The following is a 27,490-nucleotide window of genomic DNA, read 5'->3' as shown; positions in this document are numbered from 1 at the left end:
GTGTGTGTGTGTGTGTGTGTGTGTGTGTGTGTGTGAGCATGCATATATGCTCATGGGCACACACACATACACACACACATGTGCATGCACATGAGCACAGACACGCCAGGATTAGCCTCCTAGGCTCTCCAGGCTCTGATGAAATGACATCGCTTCTGACTGGATCTAACAGGCCCCATAATACATCCACTTGTGTCCTGTGGTCTGGGAGCCAGCTCTGTCTCCCACACACCACTTGTCTGTTGGCCTGTCCATCTTCTGACCCTGTTAGCACGTCCTTGTTTCCAGCCCAACACCCTCCTCTCTGACTTGGAGACACAATTTGGCCATCAGGCTCCACAGGACACAGCCTGCCGTGGCCTTCTGGCTCAGTCCTGGGAACCCGACCAAATCAGTTCCAGCCACTGGGACCTTACCCAGTGTAGACAGCCAGGCAACCTTGAGCACCTGTTCAGGTGAAGAGGTGTCACTCTATCTCTCGGCAGCTGAAGCCTCTTCTAATCCCCACATTCTACCATTTTTCTCTGATCTAGTTTGTAAACAGCACTTTTCCCACTCTAAGGAAGCATCATGGTGGCGAGCAGTGATGAGCGAATGGACCTTGGGTCAAAGGCCATTCTTGTTGTAATATTTGTGTTGGGGGGAGGTTCCATGTGCATCTGGGCCTTGATTTCTCCCTCCCATATTTTAAGCATCCCATAAAGTTGCATGGGTGGAAACCCTGTAAATTTCTAAGGGAAACCATCCTTTCTTGCCCTCTCTGCTCTCAGATCTGCTCTTTCCACCTTTGTCCCTCATACCACCCTCTCTCTATCAGAAACAATATTTTCATTATTGTCGGTTTCTTTGGCCGCCTCTTTCTGGCTACTGATTCTGTTGGATAGATTTACATAAATAATTAGAGACAGAGAACATGAGGACTCTGAGTTCCTTGAGAGCAGGACTGTGTCCCCAGCCCAGTGCCCAACTGAGTGAATGAATGAACAAGTGAATGAAGGATGTGATGCATTTGCTACATAGAATGGAAAGATGCCCCATACCATACAGACCACACTCCATCTGCTAATGTGACTGTAAGATCCCATGAAGATTAGCTCCACAGTGAAGACTTAACAGGGTCAAAGATGGTATGCTACAGAAGTGCCCCTGCTTCCGCTTGACTCACTCGGACCTTCCCTTTTAACCCCCACCTCCCAGCCAGCACTCTTCCCAGAGTTCATCATCAGAGCACCCACATGCTCCAGTCAGAACAGACATTCAACATCTCTCTCTCCCTCTCCCTCTCTCTCCCACCCACCATCATTGAATCCTGGTGATCCCACACACCCAAATTTCTCTTTCTTGACTGTGATCACTAATCTTAGCCATCATCATTTCTTGCCTTGTTTACTATAGAATTTTAGACCTTCCCATTTGTTCAAGCAGAGTAATCATCTTATAGTGGAAATTGGGTCATGTGATCTTCTTGCTTAAAATCCTTCAGGGACTTTCTACTACACTTAGAGCAAAATAGAATTCAAAATAAAATTTTGAGAGTAAAATCAAAACTCCATGGCACCACCTATACATTAGAATAATGCTAGCTGCTGTAACAAATGGAACAAAAAACATGTAACAGTTGAGACACAATAAAAGGTCACTTCTCAGATGCATAGCAGTCCAGGGTGAGTGATCCTATGCAGCCGACAGGTGTCCTCTAGGATATTCTAACTCCCAGACACTAGAAGTTAAAGACACAAGGATAACATATGATAGAACAGTTTTCAAGATTCATCATTCTATATTTTTGAATAAGCAAAATATAGTCTAATTCTACTGGTGCTTTAGAAAAGTGCACTAGAATAATTTGCAAACCCGAAATCACTTAAAATTAAATATTAAAATAAAAACCAACATTCATCAAGTTACACACAGGATCTGTGCACTTCTCTGTACTTATGTTACATTTTAATATAAATTTTGTTTAGAAACAACAAAATTTCTGGTTTGAAGAGATTGTTGTTACTGCTTCACGAAGAGCAACTGCCATCACTTTACAGGTTAGTGATCAGCAAAGAGTTAAAATTTTTAACTTGAATGTAGGTTATCTGTTTATATATAATTATGCAATGTAAGAAAATGCAGGGAAGCTTGTCATTAAAAAATGATGGCATTTGACAATAACATAATAGAATACTTTAAATGTTAATGTTATATGTTGTGATATTATCTTATAAAGCAAAAACTATAATCTATTCAAATTAGAATCAATGTATAAATACCTAGTATCTGCTTGTGTTAACATTTTTGAATCAAGGCCTTCATTTTAATTGAAAAGTGAATATAAATCTGTAACATAATAATATGAATTATGTTTTATAAGAGCGGTGATTGAAGGACCAAAAAATAAAAAATAAAATAAAATAAAATAATATATGTGAGCCCCAGATTTAATGCACCCAGATGCTCTCAGTTGGCCCTTGTGATGGAACTTTATCTAGAGCCTTGTTGGCTTTATTAAAAATGTCAGAAAAGGTAGTGTTGATTTTTTTAGATCCTAGATGAATACAGTGGGCCAACCTGAATGATTTTGCATATGTTGGTTCTAAGTAGAAAAGTTAAAGATAACCCAGGAAAGAAAACATATGATTTATTTAACATTATGATGTATATATGCATGGGAAGAGGGTCCCTGCTCTTTGTCATGGATGGGAGAGAAGAAAGGCCACCTTTAATTTAATTGAAAAGTGAATATAGATCTGTAAAATAAGAATACGAATTACTTTTTATAAAAGAGCATTGACTGCAGCACCAAAAACTAAAAAATAAAATAATATATGTGAGCCCCAGATTTAATGCACAGTGACCTCACCTGTTAGGGAACACAGCCCAGTTGGTGTGTTGTTCCTCCCAAGGAGAGGGGAGAGGGGTATGGAACAAGGAGAAAATGAGAGGGGACTCTACGGCTTCAGGGGGTACTGCTAATTGCTGTGTGCAAGAAACTCATCACTTAACAGTTCCAATGAGCTCTGACTTTGATTAATAGAAAAAAATGGGGCACTAAGACCCAGATCATGATAGAACGTACACATTTCTCCTTTTTTTATTATTATGTTATGTTAATCACCATACATTACATCATTAGTTTTTGATGTAGTGTTCCATGATTCATTGTTTGCGTATAACACCCAGTGCTCCATGCAGAATGTGCCCTCCCTAATACCCATCACCAGGCTAACCCATCCCCCCACCTCCTCCCTCTAGAACCCTCAGTTTGTTTTTCAGAGTCCATCGTCTCTCATGGTTCGTCTCCCTGTCCGATTCTTTCCCCGCTTCATTCTTCCCTCCTCCTATCTTCTTCTTCTTCTATTTTTTTTTAACATATAATGTATTATTTGTTTCAGAGGTACAGGTCTGTGATTCAACAGTCTTGCACAATTCACAGCGCTCACCATAGCACATACCCTCCCCAATGTCTATCACCTAACCACCCCATCCCTCCCACCCCCACCACTCCAGCAAACCTCAGTTTGTTTCCTGAGATTAAGAATTTCTCATATCAGTGAGGTCATATGATACTTGTCTTTCTCTGATTGACTTATTTCGCTCAGCATAATACCCTCCAGTTCCATCCACGTTGTCGCAAATGGCAAGATTTCATTCCTTTTGATGGCTGCATAATATTCCATTGTGTATATATATCACATCTTCTTTATCCATTCAGCTGTCAATGGACATCTTGGCTCTTTCCATAGTTCGGCTATTGTGGACATTGCTGCTATAAACATCAGGGTGCACAAACCCCTTCGGATCACTACATTTGTATCTTTGGGGTAAATACCCATTAGTGCAATTGCTGGGTCATATGGTAGCTCTATTTTTAACTTTTTGGGGAAACTCCATACTGTTTTCCAGAGTGGTTGCACCAGCTTGCATTCCCACCAACAGTGTAGGAGGGTTCCCCTTTCTCCACATCCTCGCCAACATCTGTCGTTTCCTGACTTGTTTATTTTAGCCATTCTGACTGGTGTGAGGTGGTATCTCATTGAGGTTTTGATTTGGATTTCCCTGATGCCGAGAGATATTGAGCATTTTTTCATATGTCTGTTGGCCATTTGGATGTCTTCTTTGGAAAAGTATTTTTTCATGTCATCTGCCCATTTCTTGATTGGATCATTTGTTCTTTGGGTGTTTGAGTTTAAGAAGTTCTTTATAGATTTGGGATACTAGCTCTTTATCTGATATGTCATTTGCAAATATCTTCTCCCATTCTGTCGGTTGTCTTTTGGTTTTGTGCACTGTTTCTTTTGCTGTGCAAAAGCTTTTTATCTTGATGAAGTCCCAATAGTTCATTTTTGCCCTTGCTTCCCTCGCCTTTGGCGATGTTTCTAGGAAGAAGTTGCTGCGGCTGAGGTCGAAGAGGTTGCTGCCTGTGTTCTCCTTTAAGATTTTGATGGATTCCTGTCTCACATTTAAGTCTTTCAACCATTTTGAGTCTATTTTTGTGTGTTGTATAAGGAAACAGTCCAGTTTCATTCTTCTGCATGTGGCTGTTCAATTTTCCCAACACCATTTGTTGAAGAGACTGTCTTTTTTCCATTGGATATTCTTTCCTGCTTTGTCGAAGATTAGTTGACCATAGAGTTGAAGGTCCCTTTCTGGGCTCTCTATTCTGTTCCATTGGTCTATGTGTCTGTTTCTGTGCCAGTACCATACTGTCTTGATGATTACAGGTTTTTTTTTTTAAGATTTTATTTATTTATTTATTTGAGAGAGAGAATGAGAGAGAGAGAGAGCATGAGAGGGGGGAGGGTCAGAGGGAGAAGCAGACTCCCCGCTGAGCAGGGAGCCCGTTGTGGGACTCGATCCTGGGACTCCAGGATCATGACCTGAGCCGAAGGCAGTCGCCCAACCAACTGACCCACCCAGGTGCCCAATTACAGGTTTGTAATAGAGCTTGAAGTCCAGAATTGTGATGCCACCAGCTTTGCTTTTCTTTTTCAACATTCCTCTGGCTATTCGGAGTTTTTTCTTGTTCCATACAAATTTTAGGATTATTTGTTCCATTTCTTTGGAAAAAGTGGATGGTATTTTGATGGGGATTGCATTGAATGTGTAGATTGCTCTAGGTAGCATTGACGTCTTCACAATATTTGTTCTTCCAATCCATGAGCATGGAACGTTTTTCCATTTCTTTGTGTCTTCCTCAATTTCTTTCAGGAGTATTTTATATTTTTCTGAGTACAGATTCTTTGTCTCTTTGGTTAGATTTATTCCTAGGTATCTCATGGTTTTGGGTGCAATCGTAAATGGGATTGACTCCTTAATTTCTCTCTCTTCTGTCTTGTGGTTGGTGTATAGGAATGCCACTGGTTTCTGTGCATTGATTTTATATCGTGCCACTTTACTGAATTCCTGTATGAGTTCTAGCAGTTTTGGGGTGGAGTCTTTTGGGTTTTCCACATAAAGTATCATATCATCTGCAAAGAGTGAGACTTCTTCTTTGCCGATTTGGATGCCTTTTATTTCTTTTTGTTGTCTGATTGCTGTGGCTAGGACTTCTAATACTATGTTGAATAGCAATGGTGATAGTGGACATCCCTGCCACGTTCCTGACCTTAGGGGGAAAGCTCTCAGTTTTTCCCCATTGAGAATGATATTCTGTGTGGGTTTTTCATAGATGGTTTTTATGATATTGAGGTATGTACCTTCTATCCCTATACTCTGAAGAGTTTTGATCAAGAAATGATGCTGTACTTTATCAAATGTCACATTTCTGCTTCTTATTCTCTCATGCATATCTCCTTCTGCCACCTCTCTTCAGAATGACAGTTCTCTGTAAAGGGCACATATCTGTTGGAATGTACACCTGTTTGGAGCAATCTGTGTCAGATAATATGATTCATATTATGTGTCAGCTTGGCTGGGCTATGGTGCCCAGTTGTGTGGTAAAACACTAGTCTAGATGTTGCTGTGAAGGTATTTTTTAGATGTGATTAACATTAGCAATCATTTGATTTTGAGTAAAGATGAACATTTTTTTAAATTTTTTTATTGTTATGTTAATCAGCATACATTACATCATTAGTTCTTGATGTAGTGTTCCATGATTCATTGTTTGTGCATAACACCCAGTGCTCCATGCAGAACGTACCCTCCTTAATACCCATCACCAGGCTCACCCATTCCCCCACCCCCCTCCCCTCTAGAACCCTCAGTTTGTTCTTCAGAGTCCATCGTCTCTCATGGTTCGTCTCCCTCTCCGACTTACTCCCCTTCATTCTTCCCCTCCTGCTACCTTCTTTTTTTCTTTTTTTTTCTTAACATATCTTGCATTATTTGTTTCAGAAGTACAGATCTGTGATTCAACAGTCTTGCACAATTCGAGTAAAGATTAACATTTAAATCAGTAGACCTTTTTTTAAAAAAAGATTTATTTATTTTTCAGAGCAAGAGAGAGTGGGGGGAGGGGCAGAAGAAGAGAATCTCAAGCAGACTCCCTGCTGAGCATGGAGCCTGATGCAGGGCTCAATCTCATGACCTCAAGATCACAATCTGAGCCAAAATCAAGAGTCAGACACTTAACCAACTGAGCCATCCAGGAGCCTGTAAATCAGTAGACTTTGAATAAAGCACACTACCCTCCATAACGTGGGTGGGCCTTATCCAGTTAGTTGTAAACCTTACGAGTGAAGACCGGGGTCCCCTGAGAAAGAAGGCATTCCCCTTAAGCCTGCACAATATAGAAATGTTGCCTATTTCCAGTCTTTGGATTCAAGACTGCAACATTAACTCTTGCCTGAATTTCCAGACTGCCAGCGTGCCCTACACACTTTGGACTTGCTAGCCCCCTCAATCTCATGAGACAATTCCTTAAATAAATCTCTCCTCTCTCCTTCCCTCCCACCCCACATATATATTCTATTGGTTCTGTTTCTCCAGAGAACCCTAACTAACACAACATTCTTCTTAAAAGAAGGTCTAGAACATCACAACCAACCACCGTCACAAAAGGACGCTAGACCGATCAAGCTTGTCAGAGTGAAGTCTGCCAACCAGACTAGAAGGTCTTGGTGCTGACTCTAGCAAGCAGAGGAAAATGGCCAAGGGTAAGATTCAGCTTTCTGAGGGTCCCTGGTTTACCAGTTTGTTCTGCCAAAATTCTTAGATCCATTCCTAACCACCCATAGAATAGAAATGGCTGCTTTAGTTGGATGGGGTGGGGAGTCCGGGCAAGAGTTTCAGGTACTCAATGGTAAAGTCCTGTTTATCTGCAGGAATTGTGATCATGAGGGTAATTTGCTATAAGTGTTTCCCTGAAAACTGTCACAGAGCAGGGTGGGATCACATCCATTTTTTGCTCCAGGGCTCAGAACCTTCTTCTTTCTCCACCAGCAACTCCGTTAGCTTAGGGCACAAAGCCATACCAACAGAGCAGCTTCTTCTTCTTTTTTTTTTTATAAAGATTTTTATTTATTTATTGAGAGAGGATGGTAGAGTGAGAGCATGAGAGGGAAGAAGGTCAGAGGGAGAGGCAGACTCCCTGCTGAGCAGGGAGCCCGATGTGGGACTCGATCCTGGGACTCCAAGATCATGACCTGAGCCGAAGGCAGTCGCTTAACCAACTGAACCACCCAGGCACCCATCAGAGCAGCTTCTTACATAGAGTTTTGGCTCCAGAAAGCTTGCTAATTCATCATTACCAGGCCAGTTTAACCAAAGATCCTTCACCTAAAGCAAATCTTGTTTCCTCAGTAATTTCCTCCTGTTCAAACAGCATTACAAAACATATCCTCCAAGGGAAAGGCTCTTATTTCAGTACGAGTCATCCTGGGGACAACTTCTAGTCAAGGTTCTTCAGCCAAGAGCTCTAGAGGTAGCTGCAGATTTTGAGTCCTCTCATCTTTTTGTCTTTTAGTCAATTCAGAAGCTGGAATTGAGGTTTGCAATGGAATGCCAACCTCAAGAATGCATGGTGTATTCCTTTAGAAAAGACAACTTAAGACCAGAGACCCAACTGGATGTTCCTGTCAGTGTCTGCCAAAGGTCTAAGGATTGCATTCTACAGATAATGGCTGGACACATAGGAGTGGACACACAGGGCACATTTTACACTCAAGAAGCTGATGGTTTCTGACGGCCCCATATGCCCCCATAGGGGAATGTGGATATATGTCAGAATTCATGTATTAGTTCTCAAACAGGTATCAAGTGCCCATGATGTGCTCAATATGTCTCTGGGTGCTGAAATCTGATGCTCAGTTTCCCAGAAATCATAGTGAACGGTTTGGGTCCATCATTTCTCTTAAGACTCTCTGGCTACAGGAAAGGTGTATGGGACTCTCGAGCGCAGCACTGGTACATGAGCATACTTGTGGCCACAATGGAATAGAATATCCTTGATTAGCTATGTTCCAGAAAATCTGTATGATAGGCCATAAGTCAAATGTCTGATCACCCTTCTTGATGTTAACTCTCCCTGACTTCCTCTCCCATAACCTGTCTAGTGAGGAATTTGAAAAGGTGAACTAGCAAAGGCACAGGTGTGCCCAGACCACAACCGGGCAAAGAAGCCACAAGAGGTCCTGAGAATTTTCAAACTGGATTTTTACTATGAAATATAGTTTAATCAATTACTAAACAGCCCAGAAAAAAAGGAGGACACACTCAAATGGGGTAATAAATGAGAATGTAAGAAAGGGTTATTTTTGAAGGTGTGGAGAGGGTGGGAAGCCAAGGGGGCAGGTAAAGTACTTGTGTCTAGTAACTGTGGGGTCCTGAGGTGGCAAAGGGAAGGAGCGATGATCTGCACAAGAGCCTTGGCCTTTGGAGGAGGAGCCCAGCACCCACACAGATGTCTCCACATCTGCTAGTGCCTCCCATAGATAAACAGAAAACAGGGATGACAGGGATCCTTGCTATGTCTGCTGGGAAGAGCAAATAGAGACTATCCAGCACAATGGCTGATGAACAACAACACCATGAAAGAAGGGTGCGTCGTTGAGCTCTTCCTGTGAGCCAGGCACTGTGCTAGGCACCAGGAAATGCATTCCCTCATTTTACCCTCAGATAAAATGGTTGAGTCACATGACCTTCTCCTGGCTAAGAATCAGATGTCAAAACTCCTGGAGCTCCAGAAACAAAACCAGTGTTGTGTCCATGGTGGAGGGGCGGGGAGCAGGAACAAATATTCTCGTCAAGCTATTTGGAAAGAAAAGGAGCTTCAGAACAGAATGTGAGGGTAGGGGGAGGGCACTATTAACCAAATAGTTCTCCCCAAGTCCCAGACACAACCTCTGGCCTGAGTCCTGGATTCAGGGCTCCAGTCCCACCACCAATGAATCAGCCAACCTTCTGTAAACTATCTCCCTGACGCTCTGTGAGTTTTTGAACCCCCATCTCCCTGCCTGCCTAAAGGAACACTCAGTTCCCAGCAGTTCAGTTCTGTTGACACAGAGTGAATGGGAATGAATTACTTTTCACTTCCTAGTTTGAAGTTTCTAAAATTATCGTGCTGTCACAGAGCAAAATTAGTCAAAGTCCAAGCGAGCCATTAAATTAACACCCCATGAACTTACCTCTCCTTACTTGATTCATAAGGCAGTTTACAATTTTAAACACCATTCTTACTGAGGAAAAACAAAAGGAGAGCTTGTCTGGAACTTTCTAGATTGCTTCCTGGGGTCAACCGACTGATTCACATACTCTGATGTTTTTCACACATTGCCCTGTTCACTGACCCTATTGTCAGCTTAGTAATTTGTGGTGGAAGTGAAGGTGACTTTTTGGAGCTGGAATTCCTAGGCCTACATGGTATGAGAATGTGGTTAACCGCTTAGAACTAGGTTGTCCCTGGCACCAGGTCCTTGAAGCAGTAAAAAGCTAGAACTCAAATTCAGAGATAGAGAGCACTCACCGACTCCCAGAGGCCACCAGCCTTGGGAGTTTGCAACTTGTGTTAAGTGATCAGAATCCTATCCCTTGACCCACGGACTTGTTCTTCTCATGGGGAGTGGGTGCTGCAGGCACGGGGCTCACCAGGTGACAACTCATGAGCTAGACAGGCAGCTGGGAGGCCAGAGCTTTGCTCCTGCTTTGCTCCTGCTTTGCTGTTTATCTAGTGTGTGCAATGGGGAAAGTTACTCCTGGTTTAAAAACCGGCAAATGTTTCCCGTTGTTCTTCAGTGGGAGTCTGGCATCCTATCTGGCTTAGCCAACCTTGCTAGGCTCTACTTTCAACTGCCCTGCTCTGTGCTGGGCACCTGACCTTGGCCCGCAGAGCCCTCCCCTGCTCTGCTCTGTGCCAGGGTGCCCACCATGCAAACTACACATACTAGGATTTCTGCCCTCCTTTCTCTGCTTTGAGTCATGTCTCTGGCCGTGGCTACATCTTATTCATGGGTCCAGCTAACATCTGGGCTCTGGCTTTGTTTCCCCGGCCCAGGGTGGTAGCAGATGGCCACTGTTGCCAATCTCAGGGTGACCCCACTGTCCTCCAGGTATCCTTTCAACTTTTTCTCTTCCTTTATTCCCCTGCACCAACTTCCTGGCATGGGCTCTGTCTTCAGGTCTGCATCCCCTGATACACTGGCTTTCTTTTTGTTACATAAATGGGCCATGCTATTTGCTCTTTCTACCATCCCCTGAGAAGATCCAAAATGCCGCTACACTTTTCACCAAGACATCTTCCCTTTCTGGGGCCCGGCCAGTCCAGAGCAAACTCTGCCTCAGATTCCTGCAGAGGGGATTCTTGAACCTGAGGTTGTCCGCTGCTGACTCACTTCTACCTTCCCGAATTCTGAAAAAGCCCAGAGATACCAGTGCTGGCACAAAAGGTCACTGCTCATTTTAATCAAACCACATAGCTCTGCATAGCTGGGCTGTGGCCTTCAGTCAAGATTTCCTGCGTGACAGATTTTCTCTCTTCTTGGATAACAGTGATATTTGCTGCAAGCGTCTAATAGAGCTTGAAATTACCCTGGCAAGTTGTTTACTCTTCTCCAGAGTGGTACTAGGCTCTGTGCAGTGTTTATCCAGCACTGTCAATGTTTTTATTAAGTAAGCCCTTGCACATCCAAAGTGTGCCATAGGCTCTGTAAATATTTTATTAGCCTTTGTAATTAGTTCTTACATCTCATAGCCCTTCTGGGAAGTGGTTCAGTGTGACAGTCCCTATTTTACCACGGAGGTGAAAGAGAGCCACCCAGAGATGAGAAAGGGACCTTGAATCTGAGGCAGAGCGTGTAGCTCCTCCTTCCAACAAAGGGCAGGGACCTTACTTGCTGCAATTGATGGGGATCTGATAGTCCAAATAGAGAACGGTGAGAATAACCGTCCATCACCCCCAAAATGGCTGGCAATGCCTCTATAGGGCTGTGCTCAGAACTGAAGGAGAAAACAGAGAAAAAACTGGGGCACACAGACAGATCAGCACGTGGTAGGCATTGGATAACACCGGTTCCCTTTCCTCCACCCCCAGCTCTGCTCCTGCTCAGTACCACGCTTGCACTTGATCCATGCACCCTCCCAGGGCCAGACAAGGAGGGACAAAAATGGCCTCGGTCTGCAAGTGGTGTACGGGTGTGGTTCCAAAGTGAGACCTATGAAATCCCTTATTGGAGAGAATCTGTTTTCTTTGAGGTCAAGTGAATGTTGATTTTTAAACATGCTTTCCAGAGAAGAAAAAAAAAATTCATGTAGAGTCAGTAGATGAACTTGTTGGTTATGATATTTAAATACTTCTTGGTATGCCAAATAAGGAGAGAGATGTAATCAAATCCACCACCACGACGATTTTGTCAAGTCCTCCTTATATTTCTAAGAGTTTTCATCCTACGTATTTTGCTGTTATGTTTTTCATTGCACAAAAGTCCATGGCTGTTTTCATCTTCCTCAAGGATTGTATCTTTAATGAGAAAAAATATATTTCTTTTCTTCATTTAATGGTTCAGGCCTTGAATTATCTCTACATTGAAATACCACCTTTCTTGTTTTTTTAATGGTTCACATTTTCCTGGTATAGCAATGAGTATTAAAATCAACATTTCCTCATTAGCATTTATTTTTAGAGATGTCTCTTAGAAACTGCAGGTAGATGAAATTTCGTTTTTGTTTTTCTTTTTAACCTGAGGGTCTATTTTTTGAAGGGAGAATTCAGCCCATTTATGATTATTGGCTTATGGGACATATTTATTTTTAATGTTTTTAATTCATTCATTGTTGGTCCTGATTTATCTACTTTTTTCCTAGTATGTGGCCGGGCTGTGTTTTGGTTTTTTTTTTTCCTATTCTATCTCCCTTGCCCCCATTCACCTATGCTGTTCCTGTGCTCCATTCTGATGGTGGGTAAATATCATCATATTTAATCCTCTATCTTCCAGTGCTACATGAAATTAAATAATGGCCACTCAGTTCCCACAAGACATTTTACCAGCTCAGCCCCCATGGTGAAGGAAACTTTAGAGTATTTCTTTACTTGTTATTCCCTTCCTCCTTCACCTTTGGATTTTGCTGAGATTGCCCATAATTATAAATTCCAAACCCTCAGCTTTCCCCTTCAAGTATTTACCTTCATTTCAAAAATCCCACGTTTACACTTTACATTTCCTGGTTATATTATCGTGTTCTGCTTAGATATACTTTAAAAAATTGTTTATTTGATTCATTTTCATTTCTGTGGGTTTTTTTTTTAAGATTTTATTTATTTATTTGACAGAGAGAGAGGGAGAAAGAGCAAAGAAGCAGGGGGAGTGGCAGGCAGAGGGAGAGGGAGAAGCAGGCTCCCCGCTGAGCAGGGAGCCCGATGCAGGGCTCGGTCCCAGGACCCGGGGATCATGACCTGAGCCGAAGGCAGACGCTCAACTGATTGAGCCACCCAGGCACACCTCATTTTCATTTCTTTTGGCCTTTATTTAAAAGCTTTTAATCAGTGTCATCCTCACCTGGGTTTGCCAGAGAGCAAAGCCTGGGACCAAGGCAAACTGGGGATTTGATCCAGGGGACGGGATAAGTGACCGGAGGTGAAGCAGGGAAGGAGGGAGAGCAGTTCAAAGATGCACTATTGCTTGGCCATGGCCACAGGTGAACGGTTGTTCTATCAGGGGGACAGCCTGGAGAGCTGCAGGACTATGTCTTGGCACTCTCCACCCACGGGAAGAAAGAGGGAAGGATGCCTCAGCCAGCTCAGGATCTGCCCCCCACCACCAGTTGGTCAAAGATGTGACTCAGCGGGTGTTAACTCCACTCCATTTCCAGGTTGAACGTCCATCAGAAGGGAGGTGGCTCCTGCCTGGACCTTTGCAGAGAAACCCAAGGGGGAAGTAAGAAGCACACGCGTGGGCCCAAGGCCAGGTACTGTCAGGCAGCACCTGCAGGAAGCTGGCCAGATCCTATGTAGGACCCAACTCTGCAGCCGAGATTCCAGTAACAGGTGAGGCTGGGACCATCTGAACCAGTATATAGAGGGCTTGCAGTGTAAGTGTAGTACCTGCAAATCATCCCACAATCGCATCACACCAAAAGATTTAGAATTATCCCCCACACCCCAACCCTTCCTCAAGTCTGCTCCCGATATCCTGAACTGCTTTCTTCCGATATTAGCCTGCAGGTTTCTTTCTTTCTTTTTTTTCCCCTTGGTCAAGGACACATATCTAGTTAGTGTCAGTACTGGCAATCAACCAGACAGATGTGGGCTCATGTCTATACTCTTTTTTTTTTTAATTTTATTATGTTATATTAGTCACCATACATTACATCATTAGTTTTTGATGTAGTGTTCCATGATTCATTGTTTGCATATAACACCCAGTGCTCCATTCAGTACATGAATACCTCCTCTTTAATACCCATCACCAGGCTAACCCATCCCCCGCCCCCCTCCCCTCTAGAACCCTCAGTTTGTTTCTCAGAGTCCATAGTCTCTCATAGTTCATCTCCCCCTCCGATTTCCACCCCCTCATTTTTCCCTTCCTGCTATCTTCTTCTTCTTTTAACATATAATGTATTATTTGTTTCTGAGGTACAGGTTTGTGATTCATCAGCCTTACACAATTCACAGCTCTCACCATAGCACATACCCTCCCCAATGTCTATCACCCAGCCACCCCATCCCTCCCACCCCCCCACTCCAGCAACCCTCAGTTTGTTTCCTGAGATTAAGAATTCCTCATATGAGTGAGGTCATATGATACATGTCTTTCTCTGATTGACTTATTTCGCTCAGCATAATACCCTCCAGTTCCATCCACGTCATTGCAAATGGCAAGATTTCAGTCCTTTTAATGGCTGCATAATATTGCATTGTATATATATACCACATCTTCTTTATCCATTCAGCTGTTGATGGACATCTTGGCTCTTTCCATAGTTTTAGCCTGCAGGTTTCTAAATACTTTCATAACCCTAGTTTCTTATTCACCAATTTTTAGAATTTATCTATTAATATCCTGTTACAATGAGTCAAAATTTCATTGTAATGCCACCAAAACCCACTTCCCTGATCTCATCATTCCAAAAATGTTTACAGAATTGTTTTTTGTTTGTTGGGTAACAGTCAACATTTACATATTGTGGCTATAAAAATAATGTTCATTGCAGTGGCAAGGAGAAGGTTATATTTTTTTCCTGCACAATTTTTTTTTCATTTTTCTGAAATTAATGGTCTCCTGGTTTTTATGTACCTGTATCCTACCCACACGCGGCATCTGATCTACCATATGGCAAGCAGCGTTTTCTTTCGGAGTGCTCCTTCATATCAGATAAGCTTTGTGTAAACAGTTCCCTTCATTCTCTTTGTTTGGCTCTCTCTTTTGCAGCCCGTGTTCTCCAATCCAGCTCCTAGGGCCTGCTACAAACTCCTCAGCTAGAGACTCTTCTTGATGGGGGCACATTTCTTAGACCCTACACTACGCCTTCCTCTTCTTTGGTTTACTCCCTGAATTTGCTGGAGGTCATCCATCAGTTGTTTCCTAGGAAAAGGTGATTTGCAGGGTGTTTTTCAGTCCATGTCTTTATTTTCTCCTTCACACCTGAATAAGATTTTGGCTGCCAATAGGCTCCTAAGTGGTATGTTACTTCCTCTCAGATTTGTGAAGATGATTCTCCTGCGTCTTGCACCCAGCGTTGCTCTTCAGAAGACCCATGCCAGCCTGACTTTTAATCTCTCTGACTTTCTTTTCCTTTGGAAGAGTTCGGTAGCTCTGAAATTTCATGTTTTGCTTTCAGTGGGATCTTCTTTCACTTTTGCTGGATGTACTCTTTCAATAAGGAAACTTGGGTCTTTACATGTTTGGGAAATTTCATTGAAGTATTCTTTTGACATTTTAGCTTCAACCATTTTCTCTCTTTCTGGAACCCATCATTTAATGCTAAATGTCTTAAATTGATCCTTTAGGTCTCTTATCTTTTATTCTATTTTTCTTATCATCTCTTTTCACAAGGTTCTATTCTTGTTTTGTAGCTGTAACATTTTATTTTTATCTCTTATCCAGTTTTTTTATAAGAGGCACTTAAAAGGCACTCTATAGAAATTGGTTAAATGAATGAACCTCTGGGGGTAATATAATTATTTGAATTATTTTGGAGTTTTTGTCCATTCCTGGCACTATCTTTGATCTCCAGATTCTTGTTATTTGTTGATTTCATTTGGTATCTTTCTTCAAGTTGAGTCGGTTAGAATTGGGCTTGGCTGAAAGCAACAGAAAGCCACCTGTGGTGATTTAATTAAATAGGGTTTATTCTCTCACACAGGACAATTTAAGGGCTTACATTTTGTCCATGAGATGATCAAACATCCAGGCTCCTTCTAACTGCCTGCCCCACCCCGCTAAGCTGCAAGATGGCTGCTTCATCCCCAGGCATCACATCCACATTCCAGATAGAGGTAGAACAGAGGAAAGATTAAAAGACAAGATGTGGATGTGGTTTAGTATATGTGCTTTCAAAGACCTTTCGTAGAAGCCCCTGCAGGGAAATGTGCTATTATATCTCATTTACTAAGCATGTGCCGCATGACCAACTCTAACTGCAGGAAGTCTGGGGAGGGAAGTGTAGGCACATAGCTGCCCAAACAGAACCTTCTTATCAAAGAAGGGAGAATGGGTGGTAGCAACTGGCAGTGTCTAGTGATCATTTGCTGACTTTATATTTAGAAGTAAGACACTAAAATCTGATTGTCCATGTGCAGGATTGTTAACTGGAGAGTTTTGCTGTAGATCAGTTGGATCAGTTGGATAACCTGATAATTCTGACAAAGTCAGTTTTCTAGAGTCCCTGAGGATGACTTTTTTTTTCTTTTTAGATTTATTTATTTGTTTGAGAGAGAAAGAGAGCACAGGCACGCATGGGGGGAGGGGCAGAGGGAAAGGAGAGAGAGAATCTCAAGCGGACTCTGTGCTGAACGTGGAGCCAGGCTCAGGGCTCTATCTCACTATGCTGAGATCATGACCTGAGCTGAAATCTGACTGAGCCAACTGGGTGCCCAAGAATGGCTTTTGTTCAAGAAAATATTATTTGGAGATTTGTTTTCATTTTTGTTAAGAATGAATATTCAATTTATTAAAGTTACAATTTTTGAAATCTCATTCTTAAACTTCTGACTTATATTTACAAATGTTGTTATTATTCTATTTATAAGCCTTACAAGTCTTGTTGGTTTTTATTTTAAGATTTTATTTATTTATTTGTCAGAGAGAGAGAGAACACAAGCAGGGAGAGCAGCAGGCAGAGGGAGAAGCAGGCTCCCTGCTGAGCAAGATCCTGACATGGGGCTCGATCCCAGGATCCGAGGATCATGACCTGAGCTGAAGGCAGACGCTTAACCGACTGAGCCACTCAAGTGTCCTGTAAGCCTTATAGGTCTTAAAAATCACCTCTAAGGAGTTTTTGAATGATGTCTGGTCCCATTTTAAACACCATTCATTAGATACCGTCAAATATTTTTAAATGCATATACAAATTAATACATTCAATTTTCTTTTTAAATTCTTTATTTTCCTGAATTAACAAACAATACTTTCCTGAACACATAATTTTTATGTTTAAAATATTAAATTTATAATTATGTTGAATCTAAAGTTATCTTAAATGTTTCAATTCAACTTAAAAATCACATACTTAAAACAAATATTTAATACACCTTTCTCCCTTCCTTCCTCCCTACCTCACTTCGTTCTTTCCTTCCTTCTTCCCTCCCTGCCTTCCTTCCTTCCTTCCTTCTTTAAATTTTATTTAATTCCAATATAGTTAACATACTGTGTTATATTTTCAGGTGTATAATATAGTGATTCAGCAATTCTCATCGCTGTGCTCATCATAAGCGTACATTTTAATCCCCATCACTTATATTACCCTTTCCCCCACTCACCTCCCCTCTAGTAACCATCAGTTTGTTCTCTATAGTCAAGAGTCTGTTTTTGGTTTGTCTCTTTTTTCTCCCTTTTTTCCTTTGTTTGGTTTCTTAAATCCCACATATGAGTAAAATCGTATAGTATTTGTCTTTCTCTGATCGACTTATTTCACTCAGCATTATACTCTCTAAATTGATCCATGTGGTTGCAAATGGGAAGAATTCATTCTTTTTTATGGATGAATAATATTCCATTGTATATATATATACACCACATCTTTTTTATCCAATCATCTATTGATGGACACTTGAGCTGCTTCCATAGTTTGGCTCTTGTAAATAATGCTGCAATAAACTTGGGGGTGGATGTATCCTTTTGAATTAATGTTTTCATATTCTTTGGGTAGATACCCAGTAGTGCCATTATTACTTGATCATATAGTAGGTCCATTTTTAGTTTTTTGAGGAGCCTTCATACTGTCCTCCATAGTGGCTGCATTAGTTTGCATTTCCACCAACAGTGCACAAGGGTTCCTTTTTCTTCACAACCTCTCTAACACTTGTGGTGTTGATTTTAGCCATTGTGACAGGTGTGAGGTGATATCACATTGTGGTTTTGATTTGCATTTCCTTGATGATCAGTGATGTGGAACATCTTTTCATGTGTGTGCTGGCCGTCTATATGTCTTTTTTGGAGAAATGTCTGTTCATGTCTTCTGCCCATTTTTTTTATTATTATGTTATGTTAATCACCATACATTACATCATTTGTTTTTGGTGTAGTGTTCCATGATTCATTGTTTGCATATAACACCCAGTGCTCCATGCAGAACGTGCCCTCTTTAATCCCCATCACCAGGCCAACCCATCCCCCCACCCGCCTCCCCTCTAGAACCCTCAGTTTGTTTCCTGAGATTAAGAATTTCTCATATCAGTGAGTTCATATGATACTTGTCTTTCTCTGATTGACTTATTTCGCTCAGCATAATACCCTCCAGTTCCATCCACGTTGTCGCAAATGGCAAGATTTCATTCCTTTCGATGCCTGCATAATATTCCATTGTGTGTATATATATATATATATATATATATACCACATCTTCTTTATCCATTCATCTGTCGATGGACATCTTGGCTCTTTCCACAGTTTGGCTCTTATGGACATTGCTGCTATAAACATCGGGGTGCATGTACCCCTTTAGATCCCTACATTTGTATCTTTGGGGTAAATACCCAGTAGTGCAATTGCTGGATCATATGGTAGCTCTATTCTCAACTTTTTGAGGAACCTCCATACTGTTTTCCAGAGTGTCTTCTGCCCATTTTTTAATTGGATTATCTGTGAGTTTTTTGGTGTTGACTTGTATAAGTTCTTTATATATTTTAGATCCTAACCCTTCATCAGATATGTCATTTGCAAATATCTTCTCCCATTCAGTAGGTTGTATTTTAGTTTTGTTGGTTGTTTTCTCTGCTGTGCAGAAGCTTGTTATTTTGATGTAGTCCCAGTAGTTCATCTTTGCTTTTGTTTCCCTTGCCTTTGGAGACATATCTAGAAAAATGTTGCTACGGCTGACATCAGAGAACTTGCTGTCTGTGCTTTATTCTAGGATTTTTTATAGTTTCACATTTAGGTCCTTAGTTTATTTTGAGTTTATTTTTGTGTAAGAAAGTGGTTCAGTTTCATTCTTTTGCATGTTGCTGTCCAGTTTTGCCAACGCCATTTGTTGAAGAGACTGTCCTTTCCCCATTGCATATTCTTACCTCCTTTGTTGAAGATTCATTAACCATATAATTGTGGGTTATTTTTGGGCTCTCTATTCTGTTCCATTGATCTATACGTCTATTTTTGTGCCAGTACCATACTGTTTTGATTATTATAACTTTGTAATATAACTTGAAGTCCAGAGTTGTTTTGCCTCTAGCTTTGTTTTTCTTTTTCAAGATTGCTTTGGCTGTTTGGGGTCTTTTGTTGTTCCACACTAAACTCTAGGATTCTTTGTTCTAGTTCTGTGAAAAATCCTGTTGGTATTTGGATAGGGATTGCATTAGATTTGTAGATTGCTTTGGGTACTATGAACATTTTAACAATATTTGTTTTTCCAACCCGTGAGCATGGGATGTCCTTCCATTTGTTTGTGTTGTCTTCAATTTCTTTCATCAGTATTTTACAGTTTTCAGAGTACAGTTTTTCACCTCCTTGATTAAGGTATCCCTAGATATTTTATTATTTTTGGTGCAAAAATATTGTAAATTGTAAATGAAGTTGTTTCCTGCTTTCTGCTGCTTCATTTTTAGTGTATAGAAATGTAATGGATTTCTGTATATTGATTTTGTATCCTGCAACTTTACTTAATTCATTTATCAGTTCTAGTAGTTTTTTAGTGGAGTCTTCAGGGTTTTCTATGTATAGTATCGTGTCATCTGCAAAGAGTGAAAGTTTTACTTCTTCCTTACCGATTTGGATGCCTTTTATTCCTTTTTCTTGTCTGTTTGCTGTGGCTAGGACTTCCGGTACTGTTTTGAATAAAAGTGGTGAGAGTGTACATCCTTTAATATACATTGTAAATTTGAGTTCAAGGTTTTCATTTATTAGTTATAATTATTAATTATAAATTCAATTTCTATCATTATAAATACCTAAAATTCCAGCATTATAAATACCTAAAATACCAAGTACAAAATATTCCTTCTAAGAAAAAATATCAATACAGTGATTTTTTTATTCTCTAAGCCTTTCTATCCTTATTTCTAAATCCTATTGTGGTTTAAAGTGCATACCCACTAAAAGTCCAGTTCTGCCCCAAGTAACCAAGGTTATTTCTTGTTAGGGATTTTGCTAGGGCATGATACCTGGAGCTGCAGAAACCAGAAAAATCCCTTTCTCCACCCATACTGTCATATCGAGCCCCTCTTCAGTAGGTTGAACCATATGAAATCACCATTTTTATAGCATCAAAGATGTTTGAGTATTGGTTTAACTTGAAACATTTATATCATGGGTTCCAAAACATAGGGAAGCAACATTCTCACAGTCCTTTATACTTAATTCTCTAGGTCACACAGTTCTTATATATATCTAAAAAGCCATTTGAGTGACCTTGAGCTATCTTCATGAAGTCGTTTTTAGGATGTCATTCTAGCCTCAACACCGCTTGACCCAGGGTCAAACAGTACCTTCTAAATTTGGTGTGTGTTCACTTCTGTACTCATTATTGGTGCAATGAACAAATCAATAATACCCATATGATAGCAGTGTGAGTAATGAGACCCAGCAGCAATACATTCCCACTTTACTTCATGTTAACTCTTCAGTCTGGGGCTGTTTATCCTCTCCAGAAGTTATTGCTTCAGTCTGTCCTGAGGAGTCCATGCTTGACCACCAGCCCCCTGAGGAAGGCTGTGGGGGAAGTCCTTCTGTGCAGGATGAAAACTTTCACTTAATTCCTCTAGTTAAGCTCATTACTTCCCACCCTTGGCTGTCTCTGGTGTAAGTCTTTCCAAATCAATCTCCCGGGCTTCCTCCAGACACTGTGGGATGGAGAGGAATACAGCTGAGGTGGAGATCGCTTTAGTCAGTCCATCTGGTTCCAGCCACAGTGCTGCCCCTGGTGCCTATGAGTCCAGTTCTGTGGAGTGAATTGGCTCTACCATGCTCCACCCACTTTTTGACTTCCAAGTATCTACTGAACTCTCTCATCTGCTGCTGTTTCTTCTACAGTCTTTTGGACCTGGTGGGTTTTTTCCTTTTTAAAATTCATTTACAATCCTTTGATGGGGTTATAGGAAAGAGAAATAGTAAACATGTGGTCAACTTTAATTGGAAGTCCATCCATTTAGGTTTTACTTGATGCATTAGAAGTTAGAAGCTCACTGCTATTTCTAGTCCTCTACAGATCTTGGATCTCATTTGATTTGCATCTGGTTTGTGTTCTTCTGCCCTGACTTCTCCTCTCAGGAGAGTTGATAGATGTGCTGGCAGGAGACTGGTAAGGACTCTGTAACAGAAGATCTCCTTCAGGGACAACTGTCCACCATCATGGCCCATGTCTAAAGCTCTGTTCCCTTGCTCATCCTCTGACCTCCCTTCTCGTCATATGAAACGTCATCTGTTACTTCCACAGTAAACCTTGAAAAGCTATTAAAACCACATCTCAGATCATTAGCAAACAAAAATAATTTTCTCCCTTCCTAGAGGACAGGGAGGGCTCTATCATCAAACACTCCACTGAGCTGAAAAGGAATAGATTGCTCAATGACTTCTAGCATAGACTCTGTTGAATCTTTGGAGTATAGACACACATTCTTATAAGAATGGGGAAGAAAAGAAACATTAGAATTTCCTTATTAGAAATGTTAAAGATGCATGCCTTGCTGCAACTCCCTTACCTCTAACCTACTCTTGAGATGTCTGCCTGAATGGCACTGTGGCTGTGAGACCATAGCCCTAAAAAACTGACTACATAGTTTCAGGGCTCCCATACCCACATAGCCAAAATTCACAGTTGTGACATGGCACAGAGAGGGGCAGGCTTCCCCAGGGGCACAAGGCATACCATACACTGCTGGTGACTAAGCGTGGTACCTGTGAGTTTAACTTGTTCTATGTGTCTGTGTGTATCTTCCTAAAGAAACTTGGAAGCTCTTGGAAGCAGATATATTGTTGATACTGCTAGGTATCCCCAATGGTGCCCTGCATGATTTAGTGACCAGTAAATCTTTTCTGAAATGAGTGAGTAAAAGTCAATAGAAAGGGAGCAAAAATAATGTGATATCATATAGCTGAAAAGTAAGGAGAGTGCATAAGTCCAAATTTTTATAAGCCTAAAGATTTGGGGGAACTAGACATAATCATTATGGGCAAAATCATCTTTCTCACATGAATCTTCAGCTAGAGCACTCTGTGAGGGGTGATGGTCAATGTTGAACATGAATATGATGACCTTCTCCAGATTGCTCTTAGATCCTGGCATGGATTTGAAATCTGACACACCCAGAAGTGTTCAAGTGTGACCAAATAAATCTGCAAGAAAGGAGGAGCATTTGTGGATACAGAATGCTGTACAAAAAGACATAAAAAATGCAGCCAACAAAAACTTTTGTGTTTCTCACATTGTGAGATTCTGATCAAAAAACACAAGTGCTCAGGAAACTAGGATGCGGTCCTCAGACTACACAGTCATTAAAGCGACTGTTGTCTCCACTTCATTATATTCTGCTTGGAGAGATGAAGACTTCTTGAGAGCAGCTGGATGGAAGAGTGGAGACAGTGGTGTTGGTGTGAGTAGGGAGGCGTGGTCCCCACATGGAATGCTGCTGGTGGGAATGGTGACTGGGATGGAAGGGGGTCGTGTTTCATGTACACTGTCTCTCCGTAGTCTTGGCAATACTCTGGAATCACTCCGGAAATATACCAGTGCCCAGGCCCCACCCCGGCAAAGTCTAGGTTGGGGATGGATATTGATGGGTTTTAATCTTCCTAGGTAAATGAAGGCAAACATAGCGTGTGGTCAAGGTTGAGAACCACTAGTTTATGGGTTGTCATTATTAACCCACTGCCAGATTTCAGGTCTGAGGAGATTCAAGGAGCTTCCAAGGAAATAGAGGAATGGGACAGTAAGAAAAAATCAAGTAGTATGGAAAATGAGATCAGTGATGTGGAGGGCAAACTTGAGAAATTGTCTCATGAGGTTCAGAAATGCCCTTTGGGGTTGGAGTTGGCATAAATCCCAGTATTCCTACTTACCAAAAAAAAAAAAAAGCTCCCAAGAATTTCTGCTCTGTCCCTTCACGATCCTCTCCCCCATCCCTAATCCACCCCTAGCAGCCAACACTGCAGAAAATCACATCCATGATGTGGCAGACAGGTTTGGCTTTCAAAACACAAAGTTAAGAGAAGAGATGACAATGCTAAGAGGGACGGTAGCAATCCAGGATACAGAACTAAAATCCATGGTAAGAATCATTGCCTTCCCTGGGGCAGAAAACCAAGGCAAAAATTGAACTCATAACTGAAGACAAATTTCTTGATTTTTCCTGATCTGAACACAAAGATTGAACGAACATCCCATGCTACACTTTAAATAAATGAAAAAAGAAATGAAAAGAGATCCATATCAATATGTGTTCTGTCAGTTTTACGGAGTTACCCTGATGATGAAAAAGCGTCCGACAAGTGCCTACACACAAAATACAGGTCGTTCAATCCCCACTTCGTTCTGGGTCGTACCCACAATACTCAACAGCTCGTTCACACGGAACTCGCTGCCCCAGACACAACATCTGTCTGTACACCATGTACACCTGGAAATGCAGCTGCCTCAGCTTAGGGCCCCTTCCCCAACCCTCTTCTGAAATCCTCTTGGGTTCATTCATCCTTCAAGGCCTGGCTCAGACTGTATCCTCAGCCAGCTCCCTGCCCATTCGGTTATGGGAACGAGTCTCCTGCCGCCTTGCTCCCCCACCACATCTCACATTCTGATTAGAGTCGCGTCTGCCTCCTTGCTAGACTGCGAGACCCTCTGAAGGGCCGGAAGCACTGCCCACCCACCACGTACACCCCCAGTGCCTAACTGACAAAGCCGTGCTTGCTTCTTAGTTTGGCTTTTGGCTCCCTTGGTGTCCCCTAGAGGTTTCTAGGATAGGCCTTGGCTCTGTTCTCCAGAGAACAATGAACGCTGAGTCACCCGTCAGTGAAATTGCTCAGGAATCATTGCCTGGACAGCCAGAGTGAATGCCTGCCCCGTCTGGTGGGTGACTCCAGCCTCCAACAGAGCCAGCCATCTGGGACTTGTATCTCTCGCGCAGGCACTCTCACAAAAATCTGTTGACTCTGAGAATTTGGGGACTGCCTGAGCTTTCAAGGCCGTGATTTAGAGTTGGTAGCCAAGCATTGAGGCAAGTGAGGAACCTGAGACTCAAAGAGGTAAAGTGTCCCACCCAGAGTCACATAGTCCCCTTAGCACCACATGAGGATCGGCACTCAGAACCCGAGTCTCCACCATCCCAGGCTGCTTCCAAGATGGGTGAAAGGAAGCAGAGGCAGAGGCTAGTCATTCTAATTTGCCCCATTCCTACACTTCTCTGTGGTGGTTCCATTTCTTCAAAGCACACGGACCATGATCTGTCCCTCTCCTGCCCTTCACCCACTATACTGGTTTCTCATGGGTTGAATGTTGATTTAAAGACGTTGTCAGGCTTCGCACTAGCCTACCCGAGGAAGAAAAATTAAGTATGACACATTTCTGGAGAATTTGCTTCAATCCTCAGCTTCAGAAATTAAAACCTAATTTGAGATTTAGCTTTTGACCTCTAACAGGAGAGAAGTAAGCAAACCCAGCCAACAGAAGCACTGCACAGAGTCATGGAAGCGCAGTCTAGCATTTTAGCAATTAAGAGTACTTGCCCATAAAGCACTTAAAAATCCATTTAGACTGTCCAAATCGGTTCAAGCTCTTTAATCTTGGATAAAGTAAACAAGACTGTTTTTAAGTTTTTTTTGTTTGTTTGTTTTGGTTGTTGTTGGTTTTTTTCTCGCCCCCTCTATTTTAAAGCAAGACTATTGGGAGAGAAAAAAAATAAGATATTCAAGGCCAGACCTCTGTACCTCGGTAATGTATAACAGCTGCAGAGGCTGGTCAGACCTTTTGGTGATATTTTCAGTCTGCCAACACCGGCTAACCCTTTCGTAGATTGAAAACAGCACATCTCCTTGAAGTCCATTTTCCTTTTCCCTTGGGGCTTGGCAATTCCATAAGGGCAGGCCCAAACCTTATTCTGCACCCCACCAGAAGTGTAGCTCAGCCCAGGGGGTTTCACCATAGCCTGCAGGCACCCAAGCCAGCCAACTTCCAGTCCTGCAAAGCTTCGAACTACTCCTTGCCCACGTTGGTTCTCCACCCGGAGCACATTTCCATCCTTCTGCATCCATCATGGCTCTCTTCACTGAAGGGACACCTCCAGAGGAGCTTTTCCCGATCTCCTTGGAACTTGCCTGGTTTATTTTTCTGCTACTGCTCTCTTGGCAGTAAGTTCCGGAAGGCATGGACTGCTACACATTTCTCTGTGTTTATTTGCTTAATGTCTGTTTTCCCTACCCAGCTCCATGCAGGCGGGACAGCAAGTGCTTTATCCACTTCTGTATTCCATTGCCTAGCACGTGGCCTGCCAGAATGGGGACTGAGTGAAACAGAGTAACTCAGACAGCGAGAGCACCGGTACACAATTCTCCATTTATTCTCCCTTTCAGTTAAAGGGCTTAAAGTATAGTGTGCCCTGTAACCATCATGGCTCAGCCAACTGATTACTCACCTAAAGCCACGAAACTCCAAGTTTACAGGGTGTGACACACCAAGGTGTGGCTTGGAGAAAATCTGCACAGCTTATCGGAACCAGGTGCACCTACGAGAGAATTTCCCGAGTATAGGAGGTGGAATGTGGCCAGAGGCTGGAAAGCTTAGTTCCACTGGGAGACGTTGTTCAATGAAGCTGCAGTCACGCTTCACTTTTCCCGGTTCTTGTTCTACTGGAAATTATTCTTCTACACGAGGAATTTTCTCAACAGGAGGGTTCCAAAGAGGGCAGCCAGCCTGCCCCTGGGTGTGCAGACAGGTGTGGTGCTGTGAGGCAGCAGTATGCAGAACTTCGGACCCCGCTGGGGACCAAACACTTAAAAGTTGCTTGGAATCTCAGGAACACAAAGCATCGAATCTTGAGTCCCTGACACTTTTGCAAGGTGCCACACTTCATTCCTCAATGGAGAAGCGACGTGGCAAACATAGCACTCAGGCTCAGAATACCAACCCCTTTGGGTTTCTTGTAGAGTTGATTTAAGTTTGAATGATCTTTTTTTTTTAACTTTTTATGAAATGATTATAGATTTACAGGGATTTGCAGAGATAGTATGGAGAGGCGCTGTGTACCCTTCATCCATTTTCCCGAAGGGCTACATCTACATAGTTGTAGTACAATGTCAAAACCGGGAAACTGACATTTGTACAATGTATATGTATAGTCCTATGTCATTTCATCACCCATGTAGATTTTTGTAAGCACCGCCACAATCAAGATACAGAACTGTTCCATCCCTGCAAAGATCACCCTCCTACTGCTCTGTATAGTCATCCCCACCCTACCTTCCACCATTCCTTACCCCTGGAAACCACTAATCTGTTTTCAGACATAATTTTGTCATTAGGGAATAATACATAAATGGAGTCATACAATATGTAATATTTTGAGGTTGGCTTTTTTCATTCACATAATGCTCTTGAGATTTGCCCTGCTTGCTGTGTGTATTAATATTTTATCCCTTTTTATTGATGATGGGTCTGTTGTTGTTTACCAGTTAACTGCTCCCTTGTTGAGGGGCATTTTGGTTGTTTCTCGTTTTTGCCTATTACAAATAAATAGCTATGTTATGAACTATCGTGTAGAGGATTTTGTGTAGACATAAGCTATCATTTCTCTGGAAGTACAATTTCTGGTAAATGCATGTTTAGTTTTTTAAGACACTTTCAAACTATTTTCCCGGGTGACAGTACCATTTTACATTCCCAGGAGGCGTGTATGAGATCCAGTGTCTCCACATCTTTGCTGACATCTGGTATTGTCACCATTTTTTGGTTTACCTAGTTCAATTTCTGTGTAGTGATAAATCATCATGTTCTTAAAATGCATTTCCTTAACGGTTAGTGACGTCGAACATCTTTTTGTGTGTTGATTTGCCACTACATATCCTCTCTGATGAAATGACTTGTGTCTTTTGCCCATTTTATACTTTTTTAAGATTTATTTTATTTATTTATTTGTCAGAGAGAGCACGTGCAGGGGGATTGGCAGGCAGAGGGAGAAGCAGGGTCCCCGCTGAGCAAGAAGCCCAACACAGGACTCGATCCCAGGACCCCAGGATCATGACCCAAGCCGAAGGCAGACACTTAACTGACTGAGCCACCCAGGTGTCCTGCTTTTGCCCATTTTTAAATAGGATTTTTTTTTTTACTATTGATATGCACAAGTTCTTCATGTATTCTAGCTATGAATCCTCTGTCAGCTATGCGGTTGCAAATATTTTCTCCCGGTTGATCGCTTGTCATTTCATCTTCTTAATGGAATATTTTATAATATTTTTAATTTTGATAAAGTCTAATTTATTGATTTTTTTTCTTT

The sequence above is a fragment of the Eumetopias jubatus genome, unplaced genomic scaffold (assembly GCF_037043125.1).
Source record: "Eumetopias jubatus isolate StellerSeaLion01/CBP00866 unplaced genomic scaffold, mEumJub1_p1.0 scaffold_1, whole genome shotgun sequence".
Lineage (NCBI taxonomy): Eukaryota > Metazoa > Chordata > Mammalia > Carnivora > Otariidae > Eumetopias > Eumetopias jubatus.
This window is presented reverse-complemented; position numbering follows the sequence as displayed.